General features: G+C 33.9%; 1 long non-coding RNA gene across 1 annotated transcript; it reads left to right on the top strand.

The window, feature by feature from the left end:
- Positions 1–5547: 5547 nt before the first annotated feature.
- On the top strand, positions 5548–26381 carry LOC103603595. Its single transcript, XR_551633.1, has 2 exons — positions 5548–5763; positions 25540–26381. It is a non-coding gene; the product is annotated as an uncharacterized LOC103603595 (long non-coding RNA).
- The last annotated feature ends 932 nt before the right edge of the window (positions 26382–27313 follow it).

Consider the following 27313-nt stretch of genomic DNA (forward strand, 5'->3'; position numbering starts at 1 on the left):
TTTCTGAAAGCTCTTTTATTAGGATTTGAACTTCCTGGGTTGCTCCTCTAATTTAATCCTCCCGCACCCCCATTGTTCATGTTTGTTTATTTGCTTTGTTTTCTGGGGCTGAGGGAATTCTGTGTCAGTTGAGTGTGTCTCTGCTTTCTCCATGTCTAGGATTCAGTTGTTTTTTTTTTTTTTCCAGGTATTATAAGTCTCTTTATCCTTGAGTATCTGCTTCTTAGCGTTCAAAATTTGGATGCTGTCTCCTCTCCTGTTCTACCTACCATTGTGATTTTATGACTTAAGGGAAAAAAAAAGCCAAAGTAAGGAAACAAACTTCTTTACTGATGTTTTAGAGGGATTTAAGAGACTAAAGCGGATGTATATGTTTACTCTGCTGTCTTTACCTGGAGTTGATGAGTTATGTTTTAACAGACGTTTTCTATTATATGTGACTTTTTTCTTTTCTGTGACTCCAGTTGAGAGGTGACTTAATATGTCTACTGTATTTCCCTGATCTACTAGAGTAGTAACCCTATCACAAGAGGAAGTGAGGCAAGGCAGACTTAGAATTTATTAGTGCATTCATGTTAGCCCCAAATGATCACAGCTGCCTTTTCTCAAAACCATTGTAGGTTCCTGCCCAGGATTGATGTTAATTTTAAGCTAATTGTTCTGTAGTTTGAGGTATCTTTCTTTCAATTGTTTCTTGAAATTTTGAAAATCTTCTTCGCTTGCTGATCATTTGAAGACGTCTAATAAGAGTTTCATCTCATTTACAAGTTGCTTTTGTGAGTGGGATGTAATTAGCTTGGGCTGGGACACTTGAACTCATTTATAGTATCTAGGTCAACTCTATCACTTTACAGGTACTGAAGCTGGGGCGCCCAGAGGTGGAAAGATTTCCTAACATCATATAGGTAAATTGTCAAGAAACCAGACCTAGAACCTAGATATCTTGATCTCCAGCCAGTGTTCTTTCCATGATACTACACCCTGGGTTCATTCTTATCAGTGTCTGTTGGTTTTACTGTGTTCCATGATAACTGAATATAGTTTTTACTTGGGGGAGATATTGCAAATATATGCTCTTGGTTATGAGGGATCTGGTTGTGATGGGTCACTGCAAATTAATGATCTCCCCTGGGAGAATTTATCAGCTCCTTTCCTACATATTGTACCCGAAGAGTGGGACACTAAAAATCAATATAAATTTTCTTTAAGTCACATTCATGCTGTTAGGGAATACATCTATCCTGTTGTAATCTATTTAATTAGAACTATTCTGAACCAACTGTAGTGGCCTCTGTTTAGGCCAGGGGAGTCTCTGCCACTTAAGTTCAATTTTTTGAGAACCTTGACCACCTGTACAACAAATGCCAGTCATTGCTGAGCACATTTCTCTCCAGCTTTTCTTGCTATTGGTTATTTTCTTGGTTTGTCAAAAAATATCCTCTAATAATTAGTTTGTGTAGGTACCATCTTTTAGTGATAACCTGAAAAAGAAGGCATTTAATTATCTAAGAGAAATAAAAAAGTCTCTTCTATTCATGGTATGGTGTGTGGGCACTTTTTTAGTACCTCAGGAAGACTAAGGAAAGATTCATGATCTTTCTTAAATTAGAAAGTATGGCCATGAACTTTAGTCATTGCTAAATTAAGTTGATGACAGTTTCTTTGTACTATTTTATAATCCTTTAGGGCTAATTTTTACCATTAGCCCTATGAAGTCGCATGGCAGAGTGGAAAGAATTTATGCTTAATTTCAGTTATGGTGTAAATCTAGTTATATTTGGGATCTGCCATGTGTTACTTATGTGGCTATTGGAGAATTATTTAACCTTTCTGAGTCCTGATTTCTTTAGCTATCTGGTTTGAAGATTGAAAACTATGTATGAATATGCTAGTATAGTGCCTGCTGTTAGAAATTATACAGGAGGACCCTAGTGTGATGCCTGGTATTAAGCAGGTACTTAGTAAATGATAATGGTGGTAGTGGTTATTATACATACGTGAATTATACATACGTGGTTTTGTTCCTTGTATATTTTAATTTCATCTTTTTGATTCTATATTTTTAAATCCATGTAGTTTTAAACTTTAATGTAATTATGGATTGTTTGTCTTTTTGACAATGTGAAATATTTGTATTTTGGGATTTTTTGAACTAGAAATTTAAAAATTTTAAAGGTTTGCTTCAAAAATTTGAAATTATTAGATAAAGAATTTTGAATATTGGAGATACACATTTGTTAGAAATTGGGATAACAGAACTTGGAGTTGAGTTGATTTTTAACTATAAACATCAGCATCAGTCGGTGAACATGACATTTTAATTAATTGAACACGCATCTATGGTGGGAATTTTTTTTCTTGGACAAACTATTTCAATATTATTATCTTTCTTCTTATCAAACACTAATTCAAAATTTAAAGCTAAGTCTTCAAATATCCATTTTATACTTAGTTTTCTCTGTTAGGGCTGATTGCTGTTTCATTATTAGGGTTTCCAACAGAGACTGGTATATGATATTTAATTTTAGTTTTAAAGTAAAGGAACTAAATTGCTTAGAAATAATTGGACATTTTTCAGATGAGTTAGTTATGAAGTGATTAAGTTTGTAGCCTTGCTGTTATGTCACTTGCATTTGTAATATATTACTTGCTGGAACAACTTTATAAAGAACATAGAGCAGGTGGCAGTGGCTTCCCTTTGCCACTGAGTATAGAAACACTGATAGGAAGTTCGTGGAAGTGCTAAGATTAGGAAACCATTCTCTTGAATCAAAGCCAAATATTTTGTCTGCTGAACTGTGCCGGATGTTACAGGTGAAGTGAGTAAATTGCTGTGCATAGATTTTCTTGGGGACTGACTCATCTGATGTTTAATTCTCTGTCTTAATTTTCTAACATTTTAATTGTGGTTAATGTCAGTAGTAGTGATTCATATTTATTGGTGTATTTTTATTCACTCACTTCTCTTCCCACCTGACCCCTCAAGATTCTTAGGCACAGAGCACTGTCTTTAGCGTAAGTGGTAATAAGAAAAGTTAGTCTTCTACTTAGTTTTTCTGATTTCAACTGCCTCTTTTTATTTGGTTTCCTTCTTTGACATTTAATTGACACTAGTCCTACTGATTAAAACACGCTGAAATTGATCTTAATTGAAGAAGCAAAGAAACTTGTATGATAGGAAAATAAACAAAGGATATGAACAGACAACTTAAAGTAAAAGAAATATACTATTACTACTAGTATGACAATTTTTGTTTTGCCATCTTCCAGACACTGTCTTAAATGCTTTTTACACACACACACACACACACACACACACACACACACACACACACACACACACACACACACACACACACTCTCTCTCTCTCTCTCTCTCTCTCTCTCTCTCTCTCTCTCTCTCTCTCTCTCTCATTCTCTCTTCTCTCTCTTTCTGACTCATTTAATCAACAATCCTGTGAGTAAGTACTATTATCCTTATTTCACATGTGAGACAACTGAGGGACAGAGGTTGAGTAACTTGCTAGGTAACTTGCCATTTACAGCTAGCAACTACAGAGCTGGGATTCAAACCCAGGAAAGCTGGCCCCAGATTATACTCTGATCAAATATGTGATAATGATTTCTTCCAAGCAGAATAAGTACTATAAATTAGTACAAGGACATAGCCCTTCTATTAAATTGGCAGGTATTTTAAAAGGTATGTAGTTTGGGAGGAGGTTACTTGTAGTTGGGGACAATTAATTGAAAAGCAGTGTGGTAGCCTTGAAATAGTCATATTCTTTGGTAATTCTGTGTCAAGCAATCTCTTTTAAGGAAATATTCTGGAAAGTAACAGTGTTCGAGGATTTTCACCAATTATAATAATTATGATAGTGAAAAAAATGGCACATTGTCCAGTTGTTATGGGATGGTTAAATTCTATTTTCTTTAAACAGTAAATAGAATATTATGCAAACATTTAAAAATTGTTTTCGAGGAATAATAATGTATAAAAATATTTATACTAGGTGAAAAAGCAGGATATAAAACCTTGCAGTGTGGTTCCAACTTTAAAATGTGTACGTACAGAAAAACAGGAAGAACATACAGTAAGATGCCAATAATTATTTCTGGTGTGATTAAGGTATATTATTTTTGAACCTTTTACAATGGCCATAAAGTACTTTTTATTCAGAGGAAACCAAGTGGTATATATAGGGAAAGCCTAAATGATACCAATACCAGCTTTTACTAAGAATATTCATTAAAGATTATATTTGCATATCTCATAGTGTAAAGGATAAGTTACTGAATTTCAGAGTTTTAGTCTGGATATTATTATTTTTGTAATCATTTTTTTCTTGATTGAAAACAGCTGATTTTTTTTATAAGTGTGATCGTTATAGTGATTGATTGTCTTAGCACTTTAAATTTGTTTCAGTTTTGTTGGTAGAAGATATGGTTATTTTTCTACCCAGTGGTACTTGTTTTTTTTTTTTTGCAAAACAATTTGACAAAAATGATTGATTTTGTGGAGGAGGAGATGAGTGAGTAAGGATTGAATGCAAGGGACACATGGGCTGTGTGGTTCAGAATTATATTATGAATCAGTTTTACTGTCAGTTTTGAATATGTAGTTACAGTTTTTAGCTACGTAGGTAAGGAATTCAGCTTTCATTTGTTTAAACATCTCTGAAGTTTAGTTCCTTACACCTAAGGTTTAAGAAATCTTAAAATGTAAATGTATGTAATAGAACAAAGATAATAGTCTCTGTTTCGTGCTGGTTTAAAGTTCCCATGTTTTAAAATGTGTTTAAAAAACAAAAGCCCACACTACATTAGGGCATTGTTATAGAAGCAAAGCCTTTTCTGCGTGCTACATGTTAAATAATAAAAATAAATTGCTGATAACTTTGCATCAGTTTTGTTAGCAGCTTCTACCTAAATAGCCTTGTGGTGTTCATGATGAAACACTATGGTACTGCTTTTCTGCGTGCTACATGTTAAATAATAAAAATAAATTGCTGATAACTTTGCATCATTTTTGTTAGCAGCTTCTACCTAAATAGCCTTGTGGTGTTCATGATGAAACACTATGGTACTGCATGCTAACAGCCTCTCTGATTAAAAAGGATTTAAATTGTAGCTTCTGGATGGGAAGAAATTGAAGAAATACTTTGAAAGAAATTATTTCAATTCTGCAAACTTATTTTTATACTCTTACCTGATTTTTAAATATAATTTGAGTTGAATAAGGAATAATATAGAAAATAGTTTCATATATAGGGACTTTATAGTAAATGATTAGGTAGATAAGATGGTTCAACAGGAAATAATGATTATTAGCTTGTTTTGCTTTGGTATTTAATATAAAGAGCTAGGTAGAAATCTTGATAGGAATTAACTTTTCTCCCTTAAAGTCATGAAGGCTTAACATCCATTTTTCACTGGGAAATATCATATGATGTGAAGTTTAGCTTGTTTTCAATGGTCTGTAAGTAAAAGGAAAAATCAAGTATTGCAATTTTCTTTTCTTTTTCCAGGCGGAACTCACGGGAATCAAATGGCGTAGGTACAATTTTGGAGGGCATGGGGACTGTGGGCCCATAATTTCAGCCCCAGCGCAAGATGATCCAATCCTGTTAAGTTTCATCCGTTGTCTGCAAGCCAACCTGCTGTGTGTATGGCGTCGTGATGTCAAACCAGATTGCAAAGAGTTGTGGATATTCTGGTGGGGAGATGAACCCAACCTAGTTGGTGTAATACATCATGAACTGCAGGGTAAGGTCTTTGTTTTTTTGTTTTTTTTTTTTCTTAAAAATTATTTGTATTATTTTTTTGAATAATGGTAAATTCTGCAAAGGTTATTATTAATACTTGGTTAAAAGAAAGACCCCATGTGTTTAATGGGTGTGTCTCAAAAGGAACATCCTCACTGTCATCCCTCATCCTCCTACCCTCATTTTTTCAAACTCTCTTATCCTTTCCCAGTTATGCTGAGAATCAGAACATTGTGAGACACTCTTATTAAAGGGGAAAGTATTATGTCTCCTGGGTGTGTTGGGAAGGAAACGAGGCTAAGAGTCACTGTTTTTAAATGATAATGAATTGTGAGTAATTAGAAAGACAGCAAAATGAACAGAATTGTTTTTTCTTGGACTGTGGCTGTTGTGGTTCATTGCCAGTCAAACTCTGATGGAAAATTGAAAAGTGATACTTAGTGTGAGCCTTAGTGGACAAAATTATGAGATGACCATTGGATAGTATTTTGAAGAAAGAAAGGATCTGGTCTGAATTTGGTATAGTACATTTTCCCTTGCTTTGTTCTTTTTATGTAATTTGGTGATTTCAGGAAATATTGGCTCTAGTGTTGCCTAGTTTGTAACTTCAGATTGTATCTGCTATCTGGAAATTTGAATTAGTATACGAGTTTCTTTGTTGTAAGCTGCTTTTTGTATTTACCATGGATTTATAACCAGAGGAAATTTTATCAATATCCTTTGAATTTCTGGCAAAAGTTTTTACCTCTTTCCCTCAGTGTTTCTGGTATACTAAGGAAATTTCTTTAAATCCAGACAAATTCCAGTCTTTAGTTAGGGTATTAACTCTTTTTGACTTAGTTTTCTAGAATCAATCTTTATTATCTCCAGACTACTCCATATTTTGTTAATTTGTGGTTGAAAAATTTCAGATAGTGTTTGAAATATTTTGTTGATGTTTATAATATTTTTTAAAGGAAGAAGTAAGACTAAGCTTAATGTATACTTGCGGGTCTGTTCAAAAGCTTCTAAATTGGCCAAGAGGATTTCCTGCCAACTCTGCTCTACACCTTCCTAGTTTTTCTTGGCAGCCATTTTTACCTGTGATATCTCCTGCCGCAGCAGCCAGAGGGCGGTAAACCACAGTGGACTATTGAGCTGTTTACCTTACAGTCCATTTGTCTGTTCAACTAAAACCTTTCTCTTGATATTTTTTAGGGTATTTGATTTATATATATAAGAACCCATTTTGAGTGAGCTTGCTTATTTAGCTGGTTAATCAGCAAAATCTCAGAACTTATGTTCATGTCAAAACCCATTTCATGTAATTAACAGTTAACTCAGGTAAAATTAAAGTTTTAGAACATGTGGGTTCTGTTTATTGGAGTTTTAAAAATAAGATATATCCTAAAATATACTTATAGCATTTCTATTTGTCCATTTAAATAACATAATACTTTTGTTCCTTTAATTTTTTTTCACAAGTAGTAGAGGAATGTAATTTTTTTTTTTCCTTTTTTGGTTTTAGTTTCATTCTCCTTTATTTTCATGATTATTATTGATACTTCTCCTCTTCCATTTCTCTACTTGTTATCGATCCCTTATGTGTTAATTTTTTGGTCTGGTCTTTATTTGTAGCACCACAAATCATCATTTTGTAATGATGAAGAAACCAAACCCAACTGTTAAATAGGTTTATTCAGTTGATATAGAGAGTAAAGTTATTTATCTATATCAACAAAAAAAATTATCAGTGTTCTTAGAAATAACTTAAGGTGCTGTGTTATTTCTTATGGGTGTTGCTGAATTAACAAAAAGGTGTGGGCTATTTAAATTTTTCATAGTTGCTTTAGATTGCATCTGTTGATTTGTTAATATCTTATGTATTTTTTGGTGAAGAATTAAAGTTGTTTCTTAACTTACAGAAATATACCACATTTTAATTAGGAAATTTGAAAGACATAGAAACATCAGATGAAGTAAACAAACAAAAATCTTGAAGTCTAAAACAGGATTTTAATAGTTGATGTTTTTATGTATAAATGAAATTGGTATCATACTGTATTGTACCTCAGTTTTTTTCACTTAACACTGTATTGTGAATATTTTCTCATGAGAAAGATTACTTTTTACTTTTATTTCCTTTTCTTTTGATTTTGAAAATAGTGTAACTGTTCTTCCTTTATGTGCCACCAGGGAAGTATTATAATGATGGAACACTGCTGAGTGCACGTGCACTTTTTAATATGTTGAATTTCGAGAAAGTTATTAGACCCAATCATATGAAGTGTTTATTTTTGTAGGTAAAAGTGTTTGAAAAGGTTAATATTATATGGCTTAACCTAACATTAGGAAATATTTGAAACTTAATTAGAAAAATGAGTGGCTTAAAGACAGCTTTCTTTCAAGTGAGGGGAGATATGACAGGTAGAGCAATCAGGAGAAAATGAAGGATACAAAGAGAATATTTTAAATGGTAGTTATACAAATGAAGGATATTTTGGAATCTGTTTCATTTTCTAATATATTTTATTCATTTCATTTTGGGTAAAGTAAATTTTAGCAGAATCCTCTTAGCAGGCTTCAACGTTAAGCACAATAGTACCGTTATTTGTAACATTCTGTTTTTTTTTTTTTTTTTTTCCTTTTTTTTGTCTTTTTTCGTGTCCGGCAATGGATTGCAACCCTCAGTGTCGCGCCCATACCGGACCGGGACCGGCAACGGGATCGCAACCCTTGGTGTTGCTCCCACACCTCGCTCAGCCAGTGAGCGGGAACCGGTCTGTATGTGGGATCCGAACCCTCGGCGGGAGCGCCTCCGTGCTCCAAAGCAGCGCACTGTAGCAGTGCGCCACCAGGCCGGCCTGTAACATTCTGTTTTTATAGGGACATTTTACTGTTCCTTATAATGCCTTTTAGTTATGTTGTTTGGCATTTTCCTTTGTCTTCACAGTGTACCTAACAGAGCATACTACTAAGAAACTGAGCAGTAAAAAATAATACCAAAGCAACCATCTTGCATTTAACTGTATAAAGTATCCCCATAAAATGAGAATATTCCTATAGGATACACATACAAGTTAGTTTTATAAGAGTACACTTCTTGTTTAAATCCTTGAAATATCTATGAAGTAGTCCGAGAGAAGACTATAACACATTTATATTCTCTCTCTGTCACTTGGATAAACTCTTTTGGGCTATTGTCTGGAGGATTGCTGTTTTTTTTTTTTTTTTTTGTCTTATTTCGTGTCCGGCAACGGATCGCAACCCTCGGCACTGCGCCCGCACCTCGCTCAGCCAGTGAGCGGGAACCGGTCTGNTCCTTTTTGTCTTATTTCGTGTCCGGCAACGGATCGCAACCCTCGGCGCTGCGCCCGCACCTCGCTCAGCCAGTGAGCGGGAACCGGTCTGTATGTGGGATTCGAACCCTCGGCGGGAGCGCCGCTGCGCTCGCAAGCGGCGCACTGCGCGCCACCGGGCCGGTCCCTGGAGGATTGCTGTTAATATTACATGTCATAGTGACGCATAGCATGGGCTCTGGATTGCTTGGGTTTGAATGCCTGCATGGTCACTTACTAGCTGTGTATTCTTGGTCAGGTTATTTAACTTATAAGTGTCTCAGTTTTCTCACTGTAAGTTGGGTTATGAGGTTAAAAAGTTAATGAAGTACTTAGAGCAGTACACAAGCAGCTAGTCTATAATTGTAACTATTGCTGCTTCTACTACTGTGATGACAACAGTTAACTCATACATCGATTTAAAAATGTTTTGGCATTTTTTTTAAACAATTGGTTCTGTTCTGTATAACATTTAGTGCTTGCTAATGTCAATTAAATTTTTTTTAAGTATACTTTTAGGTTGAAGTAATTATATTTTCAAGTTTTAATGTTTGGGTGGAATAATAAAACATCAGGGCAGCAAAGATACTCCTGCTCATATGAAGTTTGTCTTGACTTATGCTATGAACAAAGTATGCTATAAACTCAGTACTTTGTGGTTTGACACTGTTGGAGCCCTGTGAGGTTGAGTTGTAACTTTATTGCTTTCTTGCCATAGTATTGTCAAAGCAAGGCACATAATGTGTGTGTATGTCCATTGTGGGGGTATGTCCATCCATCCTTATGTTTCTATGAATGCCTCTATCTTTGGGTTCAATTATATGGGTTTGATGTAATCCCTACCCTTATAAGTTTATAGTCTAAAAAGGGTATAAGACAAGCACACAAATATGTATAATGCTGAGAACACTATAATTGTGAATACTTTACAGAAGTGGAGTAGATTGAGTGCTTTCTAAATAGACATACATTCAATTCCAGGACATCAGTTCCTTCAGTGTTCCATAAACTTATAACAGGAACGCTGTGAACCCTAGTGCCAATGGTAGATAGCCTTCCCGTCCATTTATTCAACCTCTGACATTTGGCAGGAACTGTGATCAGTCCTGGATATGAAAAATGAGCCTTTATCCTTAAAGAGCTTGCAGTCTCATTGGGGAGGTAGCTAAATGAATCTGTAATTTTAATACAAAGTAGTATTTGCTGTAAATGATTTAAGTTATGGATCCTGCAGAAGCATCAGATTCAGCCTTGGAGAACAAAGGGAGGGGCCATGATGGGGAAGCCCAGAGGTGGTAAGTGTTAGACTGTTTTCTGTTGCTTATAACAGAATACCTGAACCTGGGTAATTTATAAAGAAATTAAAGTTATTCTTACAGTTTCTGAGGCTAGGAAGTCCAAGATTGAGGGGACATATCTGGTGAGGGCCTCCTTCTTGGTAGGGACTCTCTCCAAAGTCCCATGGTGATGCAGGGTATCACATAGGGCTGAGCAAGAGAGTTTCTCCACATGCTTTCTTCCTCTCTTTAGAGAGCCCCAAGTCTACTCCCTGATAACCCATTAAGCCATTAACCCATTAATTCATGTATGGATTAATCCCTTTGTGAAGGCATAGCCCTCACAATCCAACCCCTTCCTCCCCCTCTTTCAAATACCATATTGGGGGTTAAGTTTCAACATGAGCTATAGAGAGGACAAACGTTCAAAGCAGAGTAGTGAGGCTTGAGGTGAATCTTACAGGGTAAGTAGTAGTTATCTAGGTTGCAATGGAGCTTGTCCTAGTATGAGGAAGTAGCCTGCAGGCTGTGAATGAATTGTGGCAAGAACAGCTTGTCTGGAGCTGAAGGTATGAATGAAATAGGGAAGACTAAAAGGCTGGGAAGATGGGTCATAGTATGGAATATACTGAAGCAAGGATGAGGAATTTGGGCTTAATTTAATAGGTTTTGACGAACTGTTGTAGGTTTCTATCAGGAAAGATATATAATTAGGGAGCCTACTGTAGCAGTAATATATGAGATGACTGTGAGCAGGAAGACTATAACATTGTAATAGTTTTACTATAAATTGGGATATGAGCTTGAATATTCTTAAACATGATGGGATTGATGTAACCTTTGTTCAGATGTCTCTAGGGAAGAATCTAGCTCCCCCACCCTCATTTTTTAATTTGTAAAATGTTTACATACATGCATGTGTATACCTTTTTTTCCCAACTAGACCATTTGAAAATAATTTTCAGACTTTATGAGCCCTTACCCTTAAATACTTCAGCATGTAAGTCCTAGGAGGATGTAGGCCATTTTCCTACTTAACCATAACATGCTCAAGAAATTTAACGTTGATGTAATTGAATTATCTAAAATTTAGTTCCTATTCACATTTCCCATTATTCCAATAATACCTTTTATAGCTTTCTCTCCCTCTAATCAAGGATTCAGTCAGGATCACACATTGCTTTTAGATGTCCTGTCTTTTTAGGCTCCTCTAATTTAGAACATTCCCCAAGTTGTCTTTTTTTTGGCGGGTGGTGAGGATAGTTCAATGATACCGATATTATTTGAATGGAGCAGTTCAGTTGCCTGTTGCATATTTTGAATTTGTCTAATTGGTTCCTCATGATTTGAGTCAGGTTAATCATTTTTGGCAAGAATATTGAGTAGGTGAGGTTGTGTACTTCTCATGGCATCACATCAGAGGCGTGTCGTGTCAGTTTGTCCCATTATTGATGATACTAAGTTTGATCACTTGGTTAAGGTAGTGTCTACCAGATTTCTCCAGTGTAAAGATATCATTTACTTTTGTAATTATTAAGTAAATATGGGGCAAAACTTTGAGACTGTGTGAATATCCTTTTCCTCAAAAGAACCTAGTTTTGAGCCTATTTAAACTAACAGAAAACTTCCTGAGCCATCCGCTTTTATAAAAGCACTTAAAAGATCAGATCGAAGACTACATTCTTAAATCACAGCAGAGGCCAAGAGGAAAAGGGAAGAAAAACATTGAAGATCTAGCAAAGGCAAATTATGATGGCTAAGTCAAACCCTGAAAATTAGTAGCCTCTGTTGGCTTACGATACTAAAAAGGGAAGTGTTGACATTGAATTTTCTAAAATTATAAACTATGAATAACGTATGTAGGAATATATTACTGTGTGTCTTAGAGTCTGTGAACATTCAGTTGATTTTGGTAATTTCTGCTTGTCTTTGACTAAATGAAATAAAATAATTTTAATCACTATTATAAATGGGTTATTCTCAATTGAAATGAAAAAAAAATTGCTTTCTGGGAAAGTAATGACTCCTACGTATGAAATTGATGGGAATGAAATTATCTCTAGGTAAAATGTCATTCCGTTTGGAAATTTCTTCTAAGGAGAAAATGTGATCTTCGACATTTTTCCACCCTGTTTCTGTACCTCTTTTTTCATTATTGGTGGTGAATTTATGAGTCATTGAAATTAATCTCTGACTGAATTGGAAAATGATCTTTTTCCATTATTTGGATTTATTTATTTTTCAAGTATAGAATTCTGGTGATTTTTTAAAAAGGCACTGTAAATTTGTTGTATTTTGTCTAGCAACACTTATTTCACAGTTTTTGAGACTGTTAATGGTGCATCTGAAAAACAAATTTTCTTTACCTTTTCTATTGTTATTTTATGGATAATAATAGAAAAATATATTAGTATTTCATGAGAAATAAGCACTTTCAGGGAAAGCATGTGTCCAGTGGTAAATAAATAGTAGCTAGTTTTAAGTAGTTTACGAAGTTAGTATATCTTGATTTTACTGGGATTTAAATTGTTCAAGACTTGATGTAAATTTTCTCATTCTTTTAATTATATTACTGCTCTATTTTCCTGTTTTGTTTTGAAAGAGTTAGTTATAGCCAAAGCTATAAAACAGTAATGGTTTTCACTGTATGATAATTGTCTAAATGAGTCTAGTGCATACTTACTTTAATAGACTTAATAATTATACCCTTAAAAGAAAAATATTTGTTAAGACTTTGGTAAGCAATAAATTCATATTGTAAAATTATGGTAAGATCATAACGACTTCAGAATTCTTTCATATGAAAACAGAAAAAGATCTAAAGAATTAGATAGAATTATTAAGCTAAATGTGCTTGAAATTGAGAGAACAAACTAAAGTTTAACTTTTGAATGTAAATAAAATTGATGTGTTACCATAGGCTGAGCCATGTAATTAATTTTTTCTACAAAAAATGAGACATTTATACTGAAATTGTGGTGAAATACCATATAAGAGCTTATGTTCTAATGATATGATATAAACAATTGGTAAAAAATAAAAATATAATGTAAAGATTGTTGCTTTAGCAAGAAGTTAAATCAGTTGATTGGGGAGATTTATGTATTGGTACATATGGACATTATGGTCTCATCTTTTTGCATTGATATAAAGTCATCTACTTGTATAAAATAAACCTGAGTAAAATCCCCTTTAATGAGATTAGAGTCACCATTGGAACAAATAGGGTTGAAAATTGACTTAACTGTAGGTAAAATTTGGTATATTATAGTCTTTTTTTTCTTTTTTTGGATGTAATTTTAGTGATGAATACATAGTGACTGACATATAACTATTTAGCAATTTTAAGATTAGCAGTGTTTGTATATAACACCCTCTCTCATTTGTATATATTTTGTTTCAAAAGCTTGTCCTTTAATAGAAAACTTTGAGATTTAGAAGGTGTGGTTGTACATTAAGGTGGTATAGCTAAAGATTTCTTTGCCCAGTAAGTTTCTTTGTTTTATCTCTTGTTCAGGGAGGTTGATGTAAGAATCTGAATGTGGAAAGTTGAAGAAGTTTAAGTATTAGTAGAATTTAAGGCCCTAAATAATTCAAGAAAGAATTATATATTTGAACATTCAAATTGAATGGGGTAGAGAGATAAAATTACGTATATAGAGAAGAACACCTTTTGCTTTATAAGCAAATTCATTGCTGACATATTCAAATGGCATTAGGTTGGTCTAACTGTTCAGAGTATTTTATGGAGGAGATGAGATAAAAAGTCCCTAAACTGAGATTTTCTTAGGAAGGAAGAAGTGGGGAATGGCTTTTGGTGGGTTGTCAGTGAGTGTCCTTTCCCATTTATAAGTTGAATTTAGCATACCAAAGTGAAACTCAGGCTTACAAAAGATCCATAACGTAGTCATGTCACTAGTAGTAGTGGGTCCCAAACCTGTATTTTGTACCTTTTAAAATTGAGACCATTATCTGCTGGGAGGCTGTCCATAACAAACTATGTGATTGTGCCATATTAAGTAAATTAACTTTACCTGGCCAATTTAAATAAAACCCATGTAACCGTTACAATTCTATTTATATCAAAATAACTTTATTTCCTGTACTTGCAGAAAGAACACTGGCTTGCATAATTCTGGACAGAGGACTTATCTTTTTTGGTTTTAAGTGTTTTCTGTGACATTTGGGAAATGTTGATTCAGATAGCATCAGCTCATACATTTAGTCTAGATCCTCTGAAATGAGCACATACCAATTGATAACAGAGGAAGTAAAAATAAAATAAATAAAAATGGTTTTGGAGTCATAAAAACTTGACATGAATACAACATATTTGAATATTTAAATTTGATAGAAGTTAACATATACTTTTATAAAGTATATTATTGAGGTATGTAAAAAGTCAGAATTTATGAGTACATATCTGCTGTCATTAGAAGTCTTTTTTTCCTTCTGTTTTCTTTTTATAGATCTATTGTCATAGGTCCAGATATTTAAAAAATATATCATAGATATATAGCAAAAGAATGGGATAACAATTAGGTGAAGCAGGTGGTTGTTGCTTAGCTGTTCCATAGTCTCTGGACTTGTTTAGAGTATAATAGACTAAGCTGGTTTATAGATCTCTGTGCTTAACTTTCTGTGAATAATTGTTTGAAAAAATTACATACAGTTTCTATTTGGTTTTGTTTGTGGTGCTTGAGCAAATGGAAATTAGAACTTGATCTACTCAGCCATGAGCATCACTAGGAGCTAAGATTTTTAAATTCTTTCTAAAAAAAAGTCTTAATGGAAGAAATAACACATAAATATGCTTTTTCCCCCTAAAAGATCCAAACACTATAGAAATGTGTTTTAATCAATAGGAAATCATGAAATTGGACTCTGTTGCTTTAAGCTTTTCATGACTGAGCTGCTGTCCTGATGCTACCTAAAGAGATTCTCATTGAATATCATTATGGCTAGTAAGTGTTGGTAATTTTCTATAAAGCTCTATCTATGTAAATATTTTTGAACAATTTTCCACAAGTATGGGGCCACATACCTATTTCTTATAAAACAGACATTGATAAAATGCACTCTTTGTATAATTGGGTCTTGTTTTGATCCTGGCTCTTTCATATTGTGATTTGGCAGTGAGTTCAACAGAATAAGCATTATCCTCTTGAGGCCCATCTAGAATTGAACTAGAGGGCTTCTACAATATCCACGTGATCATACAATTAGTTTTTTGTGTGTGTGTGTGTGTGTGTGCTGTGATAGCGTAACTGAATATGAGCTGGTTGCCAGGGTATTGTGGAATAATATTTTGTGCGTGTGTGTGCTGTGATAGCGTAACTGAATATGAGCTGGTTGCCAGGGTATTGTGGAATAATACCCTGCAGTTTGTAGTTAATCATGCAGCAGAACTAGCTTAATTTAAAAAAAAAAAAGAATAAGATAAAAATTGGATAAAGATGAAGTGTCTTTTTGTTGAAAAAGATTTTGTGTATACAGTGGTAAAGTGAAGGTTAGAGTGTTCATAAATCTTTGTGTCATTAGTAGCCTCTTGCTCCTATTTAATACGTCATATGCAAATGTCTTCCTTTTTAGAAATTACTTTTATTTCTGACTTAGCTAGGCTTGGAGTAGGTAAGACTTTTTGCTAATCTTTTTGAAGCCTTTCTTTCTGACACCGGTACGAAATAAGTAAATACTTGTGGAATGACTGCCTGAATAAGGTAAGGGTGAACCTCTTCAAGATGAGGTCTCTTCATTAACTTTATTTTATTTTTCACAGGTAATCTTGAACTTGGTTAAATGTAAGCTATTTTGGTGTTTGCTATTTATAAGAAGGCATGTTATTCACACTGAAATATATTTAGTCTAAAGGAGAAAAATTTAGATACTCTCAGTTAAATTTCAGGTGCTGTATTTTTAGCTTAAGAGTAGCCTAGTAGATACTTATAATGAAAAGTACACCTGCAATGGTATCCTTGGACAAATTCCATACAACTCTGATTGTTTAAGGAGGAAATAGCATTTGTTGACAATGACTCCTATTATGGAAACATTTGTCATACTGTTTATTGGTTTCATGAAGAGTATAACAAAAAGAAGCTGTTGATTTGAGTAGCAGAGGCGGCTGGGGCAGTTATTCCCATCGCTTCAATAAAGGCTTCATTAACCAGAACTCAGCCAGAGCCCTAAAACAGATTTAATTGTTACCCCTGCCATCCCCAGTAAGCACTCATTTTACCAAAAAAAGGTCGAATGACTTAAATATGGCAATATCACTGATTAGTCCAGATATGCACAGATTTCTGTTTGATTCCCAGTATGGTTAGGGGTACTTATGGGGATAGAAACACTTTCATGGGATGTCCTGGGGTCAGCACTGATTCAGCTCAGCTGCCCACACATTTAAAATTATAGTAGTGTATAATAGTAATCAAATGGTATATGGCAGGATGCTTTAAAAGCATTCTTTGAGCTTTATGAATGTATTGTCATTATTTAATGATTTTTTATATTTAAAATTATCAACATTTATTTGTTCAGTGTTTATGTATTGAGCCTACATTGTATTAGGTGCTATGGAGAATATAGACATGAATCAGAAACATTTTTGCATTTCAGAAGCTGGGACTCTAATAGGGGAAGATAACATATGTACACAGAACATTGCTAAAGTGTAGAAAGTAATGTCATCTAAGAGGGGCCCATGGTATTATTGGAGTTATATGGAAGGAGGGAGAGTTTGGAGGAAGAGTTGATTTTTTAAGCTGAATCTTAAAGGATTGATAGAACTTGGATATATGGCTACATCAGGGCAAACACATATGTGCAACTGCATGTGCAAAAGGATATAGAGAAGGAAAGTTAGGAATGTTAATTGGGGGAAGAGTTAAAACTGAGAAATTGATTAAAAAATGCATATTTGTGCCTGTTGGGCATGGAGCTTAAATACTAGGCTAAATAGTTTGCACTTAATAGATACTTGGGGTTTTTGAGGGATTTTGTATAAGACTAGATAGAAGCTCTACATAGGTTATAAACTGTATGGGGGAGGACCTGCATCTGACTTTCACTTATTGTAATTCCAAGACTAGTATAAGGCCTGGCACATATTTGTTGAATAAAAACTAATTAGTAGATTAATGAGTGTAGTAGAAGTTTGTGTAAAGATTATCAGTTTAGCACCATTGATTACTAGGTAGTCTTCCTGGTACCCTGGATCACATAGGAAAACGTGCTCTTGTTATAGGAGACTGTTTTAGGGGAAGTGTGTGATCACATTCGAAAGATTTTCTTGATGCATTGATTTCTTTTTTAACTGCATATTGAAAAGGCAGTGACATAATTTTCTTCCTTTTTTTTAAGTTATTTTTTATAGTGTATAGTTTAATTTTCAAAATGAAAATTTAGAAAGTTTTACTTAATTAATTGAGTAATTTTCTATAAATTATTTTTATTAGTGTTGTGGATAGCAAGTACTTGAGTGGTAATTGCCCTGTAAAGCAGATGGCTGTGGAAGAGTACTATTTATTTGGTAAAGGTGCTTAATGATATTTATGTGTCAGAATCATGTTAACTTATAAATATATCATGGATTGAATGACCTTGGCTATCCTACATATGTTATAAATTGCCAGTCCAACACTGGAGTTGCTATTTGCTACATGGAAATGATTACCTGCGATTGCTTGGGTAAGGCTGTCTCTGAGAAAGTACTGAATGTTTCACTGTAAAGTCAAATTGACCAGTAGCTTACATTGAACTTTTTATCTCTTACCCTGAAATCCTGAATTAATTACTAGCTTCTTTAAATATCATGGCTACAGATCACATGATAAAAAGAAGTAGTAAATGATTTAATCCTTTGACAATTTTTAGTATCAGTATACACATCTTTTGTTCAATTGTTATGAAGATAGTCTTTTGGTTGCATCTGCTTTCTAAATATTTAAGATAGCAACTTAGTACTTTGCAAGTTCTGTAATTTTAAAATGTCATTTTTTAAAGACTGTAGATAAAGTTGATCTGTCCCCTCCAAGATGTTTGCAAACACACTCCTAATTATACCTGCAGTTGCTTAGATTACCTGCATTAGTCAAAGTTTTGGTTTGACAACATATGGAACACAGCTGACTCCCAGGGGATGCTCAGAGTCTTTCCATCATTATTAGTGAGTCAGACCTTCTTGGCCAGGAATCATCTCTCATTCTGTTTTTCCATTTGTAACTGTAGCTCAGCTGGCATTCAGCAGCAGTATGGGTCATGGATTGAGGATTACTACCTCATATTCACCCTCACATAACCAAAATGGAACAGAGGTCAGGAAGAAATTTTTCAATCTTTTGTTATCTTTTACCTTTGAAGAGATAGATATGGCCATAAGATAAGTATGGTAAGTAAACTAAAAACAAGGGATTGAGTGTTCACATCATGCCTCTTCCTATGATATATGTCATCATAGACAGCCATTTAAATTTTCTTATCTTTTATTCTTATTGGTAATATGGGAATTACAGCTTTATTTTATATTACAACATGAACTGAATGTGAAAAGCAGATAAATTTAAATGCTGTGTAAATGTGTTTCATAGTTATATTTTTCCTTTAATGAACTCCACTGTCAAAATATTTAAATCTTTATGAATTTAGATGCAAAATAAAGATATAATTTTACAATTTATAGTTTTGGTCATACTTTCTACCTGTTGATGAAATTGAGATTCTTTTCTACCTAGCATTGTCAGTATAGTTTTAATTTTATCATAAATAGGCATTTGATGTTTAAAAAAGTGGTCTTTTTTAACTGGCTGTTTTCTGCTTTTGGCTGTGCAAGGATGATTGTAATATCTATGCCCTTGCTCCTGAAGGGATTTTAGAATAAAAAAATTATGTTTCATATCATTTTAAGTAGGGATTATGATCTTATTCCTTAAAAATTACAGTGTATGGTATATCTTAATTATCAGTTGACCAGAGTAATTTTGAACTATATTTTGGTATCATATATACAGAATTACTAAGAATATTTGATTAACGAGGATTACTACTCCAAATTCATGCTGCATGCCATAACAAACCTATTCCTTTTCCACATTTGTTATTTTATTTGTAGAATAATTTTTATTTGTGCTTATTGTGCTTAATTTTATAGTAGCAATAAACTAGAAATGAACGATGGTTTGAAAGAGTTATATGTTGAAAACTAGGAATGAGACAATAATCAAATATTTATACTTCTTATGTGCTAAGCATCATGCTAGGTGGTTGGTCATCAGTCTTGCAGTGGAAAGTAGTTCTGGATTTATTCTTTCTTTCTAAATCTTAATAATTTACAGAGAAAACAATCAAGATTCTGCCAATTCATTTCTATACTTTCTTTTGTGTTTATAAAACTCATTTTTATTTAATATGTGGGATAAATTTAGTAGTTGTAAGTTGCAGCTTTTACCATATTGAGACTGTTAATTTAACTAGTTGAACACTAGAGGGACTACAAACTAATCAGTGACTTTAGTTCAATAGTGTATTAGTTGAGATGTTTTATTTAAATAGCAGAATCATATAGCTTTTTTCAGCTTTTTAGTCTTCACAAGATTAAGTACTGTGCCCAAAATTTTGCCTAGTAACTTATTTGGCTAAGTAATTCTCAGGCATATAGACTATAAAGTTTATCCTCTGCCAGTCTAGTTATATCAAAGCAAAAAACCTTTGATAGACTCTTTTTAAACCCAGTATATGTATTTTGATTGACTGCTAAGAGAAATGGTAATCTAGAAGTTGGCTATGTAAATACTTGTTTTCTCTTGATAATCTCTGAGTAGAAGGCAAGAGTTTGGAAAAAGTAAATATTCATTGAAACAGTAATCCAGATTATTATTTTATGGAGATTTTAATTGATTCTATGATTATTTGATGTGTATTTTGTTGAAAGATGAATCAGTTTATAATGGTGTTAACAGAGCTGATCTGATCTGTAATAGCCTTAGTCCATAGGTAGTGCTACAGATAGTTTTGCTCTTTCACTCTAAAAATTGTTTGGCAGTTGAACTTAATTTGGTAAGAAATTTCTGGAATTCAGACTTTAGGCATTAAGAGGTTGAACACTTCCTAAAAAGAACTGACCAAAATGATGTATAGAATTGGCTTTTTTACCTTGACTATCCACTAACACTTTTCATTCTAACTTGTAAGAACTATGGTGTAAATTCTTATGGTATACACTTATTTAGATCTTTAAAAAAATATATATGTAGACAGTTCATTTGCATTCCTTTTGTAGTAGAAAAAGTTTTTGAAGTTTTCCTTTGTGGGCATTTGGATTTATGGAAATAGTGAGGAAAATTTAAGTTACCATTGAATTTTAAATGTAGTAAATTCTTTGGGAAAACCAGCCCTAGAATATTTCACTGCCTGCCTTCAATGCTTTGCATAAAGCTGATAAGTCCTCTGTTAAATTACAGATTTTTTCTGGTATTATTTGGAGAAGAAATTTGGAGAGTTTTTAAAAACTTCTTTATCCTTTTCTCAAAAGTCTGGTCTTAATGTCACACATAAAAATGTTGGTGTCTTAAATATGCAACTGTTTTCTGAAGACTGAATTTCTGGAAAATGCCAAAAAGTACAGAGAGTACTCAACTGTGAATTTCAGAGGTAGGGTAAAGGCATGCTGGATATAAAAAGCATGTTTTTGTTGTACATGTTGGCTGGTTGACATAATTATAATTGTTGGCATTGCAAGGAGTCTTCAAGTGCTTGTTGTTTTGAACAGGATAAAAACTGACCTTGACTTTGTTATATTTAGGGGGAGGAGTTAATAATTGCCAGTATCAGTATCAGTATTAGTATTATGTATCAGTTTTGAAGAGACTGTTTTACTTATGGAGCTAGATTAAAGTTATTGGACACTGTTAAGGAAAGCTAGAAAAAACCAATAACTCCATTTGTCTTTTGTAAGATGTCATTACGTTGGGATGATAGAAAGATGAGCTAGACTTGAACTTTTTTTTGGTGGGGGGAGGAGGATGATAGGACTTTACTAATTCTATATTTGAAACTCAAGGGGTATGTATTTAGGGTTTAAGACAGCTAAATTTGCATGTCCAAATTACAAAGTTTTAAAAAAAGTCATTTATTTCCTCCAGCTTCCCAAGATTAAGTTTATGCCATAAAGATATACCATAAGACAGTTGCTTATTAAAAACTCAATTTCTCTTACTTCGCTCCTGCTTTATTCCCCACATAGATTATTATCTTCATTCAGGTTGGTAGGTGCCTGAGCAGCCTCTTAGTCATGCTCATGTGTCACTTGTCTTTCCTGGGCAGCGATAACCTTCATAGGGGACAGCACACATTTCAACATAATTGGGTTAGGGTCTTCAATTAATATTCTATCAAGTCAAAGGGAAAGACTTCCCAAATCATCATTAAATCATCTAAAATGTCAAAGTGTTAAAGCTTTCTTCTTTGAGTGGAAGGCAGTGGCTTTTGCCCAAAGTTTTCTGTCCTTAACATTACCTTTGCTGCCATATATTACTATGTGGTGTTCTTATGTTAAATCATCTAAAATGTCAAAGTGTTAAAGCTTTCTTCTTTGAGTGGAAGGCAGTGGCTTTTACCCAAAGTTTTCTGTCCTTAACATTACCTTTGCTGCCATATATTACTATGTGGTGTTCTTATACATTGATACCAGATTTCTTGCCAGTTAGATAGATACATCTTTGTTGGAGATACTCAGTGTCAAATCAAAGACAATAATGACACATTGGTCTTTGCTCCAATAACTGTTTCTCAAGCCACCAAATTTCTCTTGACTAGGCTGAATTCCCTACATTAAATAGGATGTTTCTGAGGATGGAACGTGAGAAAATGGATTCAGTACCTAGCATGGCTGCATGCTTCTTACATTGACCAGTAAAATGACCTTTCACAGTTTTTTTCCTAGCAGTCCGTACATGTTTAAACTAAACTTGGTGTTCTCCTTGAGCCTGCCATTGCCATGGTTTTCACTTTTTCCAACCACTGCATGACCTTTGCATCGCTTTCTTCCAGAAGCATCTCTCTCCCCCCTTTTCCTGAGCCAAACCTTGATTCTTGAAGGTTTAGGTGCTAGTAGGAGTGATGACTATCAGTAACAGTACTGCACTTTAACATGTAGTAGGAACCATAATGGAGGTACAGATAAAGTGCTCTGGGGATTTAGAATTGTAGAGATTACCTGTGGCTATAGGGATTAGGCAAGTCTTACAGAGGAAGTGGCATTTAAAACAATGCTTCAGAGAGTGGATTGGGATAAGAGGTTTTCAGGGACAGGAGAGAGGAAAGACAGTCTAGTATAAATGACAAACTAGGGCAAGGGCACAGTGAAGTACAGGTTATAGCTAGAATTTCAGCTTGGCTGTTGAGAGGGGTGTGATAAATACAAGAGGAAGAAATAAATTTGGAAAGACAGTATAAATCAGATCGTGGGGAACCTTGAATACTGGGTTGTTAATGCATTACCACCATTCAGTAACCATTAGAGGGATCTCTCGAGAGTCTTGAGCAAAGAATTATGTCAACAGTTCTGAGGACTATCTGGGCTGCAGTATCTTAAATAAATTGGGGAAGGGAAGTGGTGGTAAGGGGAGTGTTAGGAGGCTGTTCCGTCATTCTTGGTTTGATGCAGTAAGGGCCATTAAATTGCAGTTTTGTATATTTTTAATCACGTTTGGTTTTTGGATCCTTAAATATTGAACATTTCTGTGAAAAGAGAGTTTTAAGTTATTGGTATTAAAATTAATCAATGAATTGTAGGGAAAGAGGCTTGGATTTATTTTATCCATTAAACATGCATTGAACAATCACTCTTTCCAAAATACCATGCTAGGCATTGCGGATCTGAAAATAAGAAAGATGTCCCAGTACTTTAGGTTTTTATATGTTAGCAGGACAGGTGAAATTGAATTGAACTGGAATCTGAGTAACTCCGTGTCTTCAGGGCTTCTAGGATAAGGGTAGAAGAGGGGACAGGATAGGTGAGGGTGTTTGAGGCTGGAAAGATAGATAGGAACCAGATTGTGTAAGACTTCCTTGGCTTTATCCTTTAGACAATCAACAAAGCGTTTAAAGGTTATGTGGAATACAGTCTTTTTCCAAGACTGTTGGGAAAGATAGCCTGTAATATGCTTTTGTCACTTCTGAAAGATATTAGGGAATGTTAACTTAAAAGAAGCATTGATTATCATTTAGACTACTTGTGGGGAAAAAAGCACAAAGATCATATTATAGTATGCAAGATTACTGAGCATAAATAAAGCAAAAAAAATATTTTTAATCATATTTTCAAAAAACATGCTTATTTATTGGAACATTTAAAAGGAATTAACCTATTGTTAGTTCAATTTATACATATATAATGATCCTTTAACATTTTAATGTAGATTTTGATAGTTTGTAAAATGAGGGGTGCTCTGAAAACATTAGTATGTATTATTTGATAGTAGTCGTGTGAGGCCAGAATGATGGGCTTACACTTTTAAATAAGGTGACCTGATATTTAGTTTATCAGTCCAATAAATGCATCAGTCTGTGGGGCAGCAAAGATTATTATGTTTAAGGATTTGTTTGTGTGTGTGATAAAAGTAGTGCAGAGCTAACCAAAATACACTTACTGGCTATTTGGTGGAAACTGCAATGAGTTAGATAAAAAGGTTTTTAGTTACAATATAGCCTGGGCTATTTTATTTGCTTTTGAGCATGTTGAATAAAGTGATTTTGAGCCAATCATTCTTACTCATTCCTGCCTCAGTTGTTTGAAGGAGGTCAAGAGAAAAAAGCTGTTATTGAATATCATATTTTTTAAAGACATTGCTAGTGCCCACATCCAGATAGATTTGGTATTATATATATTTCATCCAAATTTGGGATGAATATAAATATAGTATTGAAATGCTGATTTTGTGTTATTAGGCTTTTGGTTTATACTTCACACCTTTGAAATAGGTGTTCCCAAGGTTGTTTTCTTCCTTGACCCTTTGACAGTCTAAGGGAGGAGAGAAACTTTCTTGGTGAGTAATTCCACTTTCATTAAATGGCTTTTGATTCTAAGAACTGAGTTATTGCATAACAAGATGAGTCAGATGGTCCATGAAACAGTTTAGATTTCTTTTTTGTTACCATGACTACAACATATTAACAGGAGGATATTATATTTTATAGTTATTATTTAACCTGACCTTTTGGTTAAAAAAAAGAACTTTTAGAACTTTGTACCCAGTGAAGTGGTTTACCTCACTAAGGAATCCCACACTTATTTATTGTAACTTAATTGTACTTTTAAAGATTCTTTAGCGTTTTTTCCCCCAAGGGGTGTATGTGTGTGTGAGACAGGGAGAGAGAGAGTGTGAGAGAGAGAGAAATAAAGGGAATGTATACAAAATGGATGTAATGCCATGATTGCTAGAAGAATTGGACTTTAAATTCTGGGCTGATGAGCAAAGATTTCAGAAAGAATTTCTTGGCTTTTTCTAACTTGTAGCTGAGTAATTCTCTACCAGAAATATGCCCCTTGAAAGAAAAGGATCTCTTATTTGGTCATGATCATTATGTGTAGGTAAATCAGAAGCATCAGATTTGGGAACTTGGAAGAATAAATTAAAAAGTGGTTAAAAAAACCAAAAAAGCTTTGGTACTCCAGAAGAAACTTGCAAATAATTTTAGTGTTATTATTATTTTTACTTAGAAATATTTATCCCTCCATATTTGCCTTTGCCTTTGATTTGCAATCAGTTCAAACATAAAAATTCCTGGTTTGTTTTTATATAGCTAGGATCCCTCCTTCCTCTCTTCCTTCTTGTCCTCATTCCTGCCCCCCTTTCCATCCATCCATCCATCCATCCATCCATCCATCCATCCATCCATCCATCCATCCACATCCATCCATCCATCCATCCATCCATCCATCCATCCATCCATCCATCTATCCATCCTTGTGAAAGGGAATTGGTGGGAAAGGAAATCTGCTTGGTTTATTGGAGGGGTGTGAGAACTGAAGTCTAAACTTTAAATGTTCATCAGGACATGCAAATTATGGGAGCAGTAGGCTTTATTCTTCATTTATAAATGGCTCTTCTTCTAGCACAGGATTTGTCTTTAGATGCTAGTATTGAGACTATAATTGACAATAGTAGTTGTTTTTTTTCTTTTTAGGATAGCCATCTCTGATTGCCATAGCAACATCCCAGAAGACAATCTTCTTGATCTAATGGCAGCATGTCAAGGAGTTACCTTGAGCATAACTCTCAACTTTCTGAGATTGTACTGGGGTTTTTAGTTTCAGAAGAAAGGTGATAATGTATGTTATAATTCTTTCTGTGTCTTTCTGCTATAGTTTTATTGTTTGTAAGGACTGTGTATGTTTAGGAATTACTTGGGATTCTTGATAGTATTTTAAGCCTGTTGTGTAGAATTTGATTGTTAGAGCTGAACATATTTGATTTTGTTTTTTGTACATGTGTTTTGCTCAGAAAGTAGGTTAAAATTTTTCTTCTTTTTAATGTGACCTGTAGAAGATTAACTTTGAATACCAAATTAGGTTGGAGAAACATATTTTATTTAACTTGCTCCATATGTGCTGTATTTATGAATAATTCTAGCTATCTGTAATTGTTTGGACCTTAAAAATTTTTTTTTTCTAGTAGAAAAGGCCAGCTTATAAGACATACTGTTGTAGTATACTTGGTTGAGAAGAAGATTGTGGGATTGAATTCTTTGATGCTCAGAAGTTTTGATGATTTCACGTGAGAGAATCTATTTTTCTTGAGTTACTTTTGTTCAAATAGGAAAATAATAGTATAATCTCTAATCATTTGTAAAAATTAACTGTCATTATTAAACAATAAGTAACTTAATCTCATGTGTTTCTAAGAGGATATTATTTATAAACTAACTTTAAGTTTTGATTACAGAGGTATAATATGATTCTCTGGTAGATTTGGCTTCCTTAGAGAAAATGTTGTATATATGTAATTTAATAAACATTTCAAAAACTTTTTTGTATTCTTTCAACTTATTTTAATAGTTATCTGTTGAACTACTATTCCTATTCTCATGATGCTTTACAATCTTCTTAGGAATATGTCTCAATATTATTAGAAAATGCTACCTAACAGAGCCAAATATAACAAAGTTTTAAACTGAAGGTAATCAAAGATTAAAATGTGATAAGGGCAGTAGTTCTCATATAATTGAGACGGGGTTGTTTTTAAAATAGGGATGTAGAGGTGGGTGGTTTGGGATGTGGGATGAATAATTGCTTTTATTTTTAAAAGGTTTAAGCAAAATCTTGGAACTTTCTAGATTTATTTTATACTATCTTTTGTGACTTACTTTTATCTTGCAAATCATAAAAATTATTTCTAACTCCTAAATTCACCTGGCCTGAAGTTTAATAAGACAGCTTCAGGTTATATATTTCAGTATTTAGGAGCCTTGTGGGCCAATATTTAAAGATGTACTTGAAGAACATTTTTTTTTTCCCTCTTGAGTTCATGCCTCTCTGAGATAGAATCAACCACTCTTCTACTTGGGTACATTTTGTCAATAAAACTGCCTTTAACAATAAAATATCAGCAACTTTGACTCTTGAGTGGCACTATTTAATATAGTAGCCGCTTACCACGTGTGGCTATTTAAATTTAAGTTAATTAAAATTAAAGTGAAAATTCAGATCCTCAGTCATATGACACATTTCAGGTGCTCAGTAGCCACATATGGCTAGTAGCTACCGTGTTGGACAGTGCAAATACAAAACATTTTCATTACCACAGAAAGTTCTGTTGGACAGTGCTGGTCTAGGTTTCAACATTGTTTGGAAGTGGCCGAAAGTTCATTTTGGGCACTATCTTAAGGAAGAGGCAGTAAAGATGTTTTAACAGAAGACCATTGAGCAGGAATGTAGTAGGAAGTTTTCTTCTGGCTGTCG

This window comes from Galeopterus variegatus, unplaced genomic scaffold (assembly GCF_000696425.1).
Source record: "Galeopterus variegatus unplaced genomic scaffold, G_variegatus-3.0.2 Scaffold4694, whole genome shotgun sequence".
In the NCBI taxonomy this organism is placed as follows: Eukaryota; Metazoa; Chordata; class Mammalia; order Dermoptera; family Cynocephalidae; genus Galeopterus; species Galeopterus variegatus.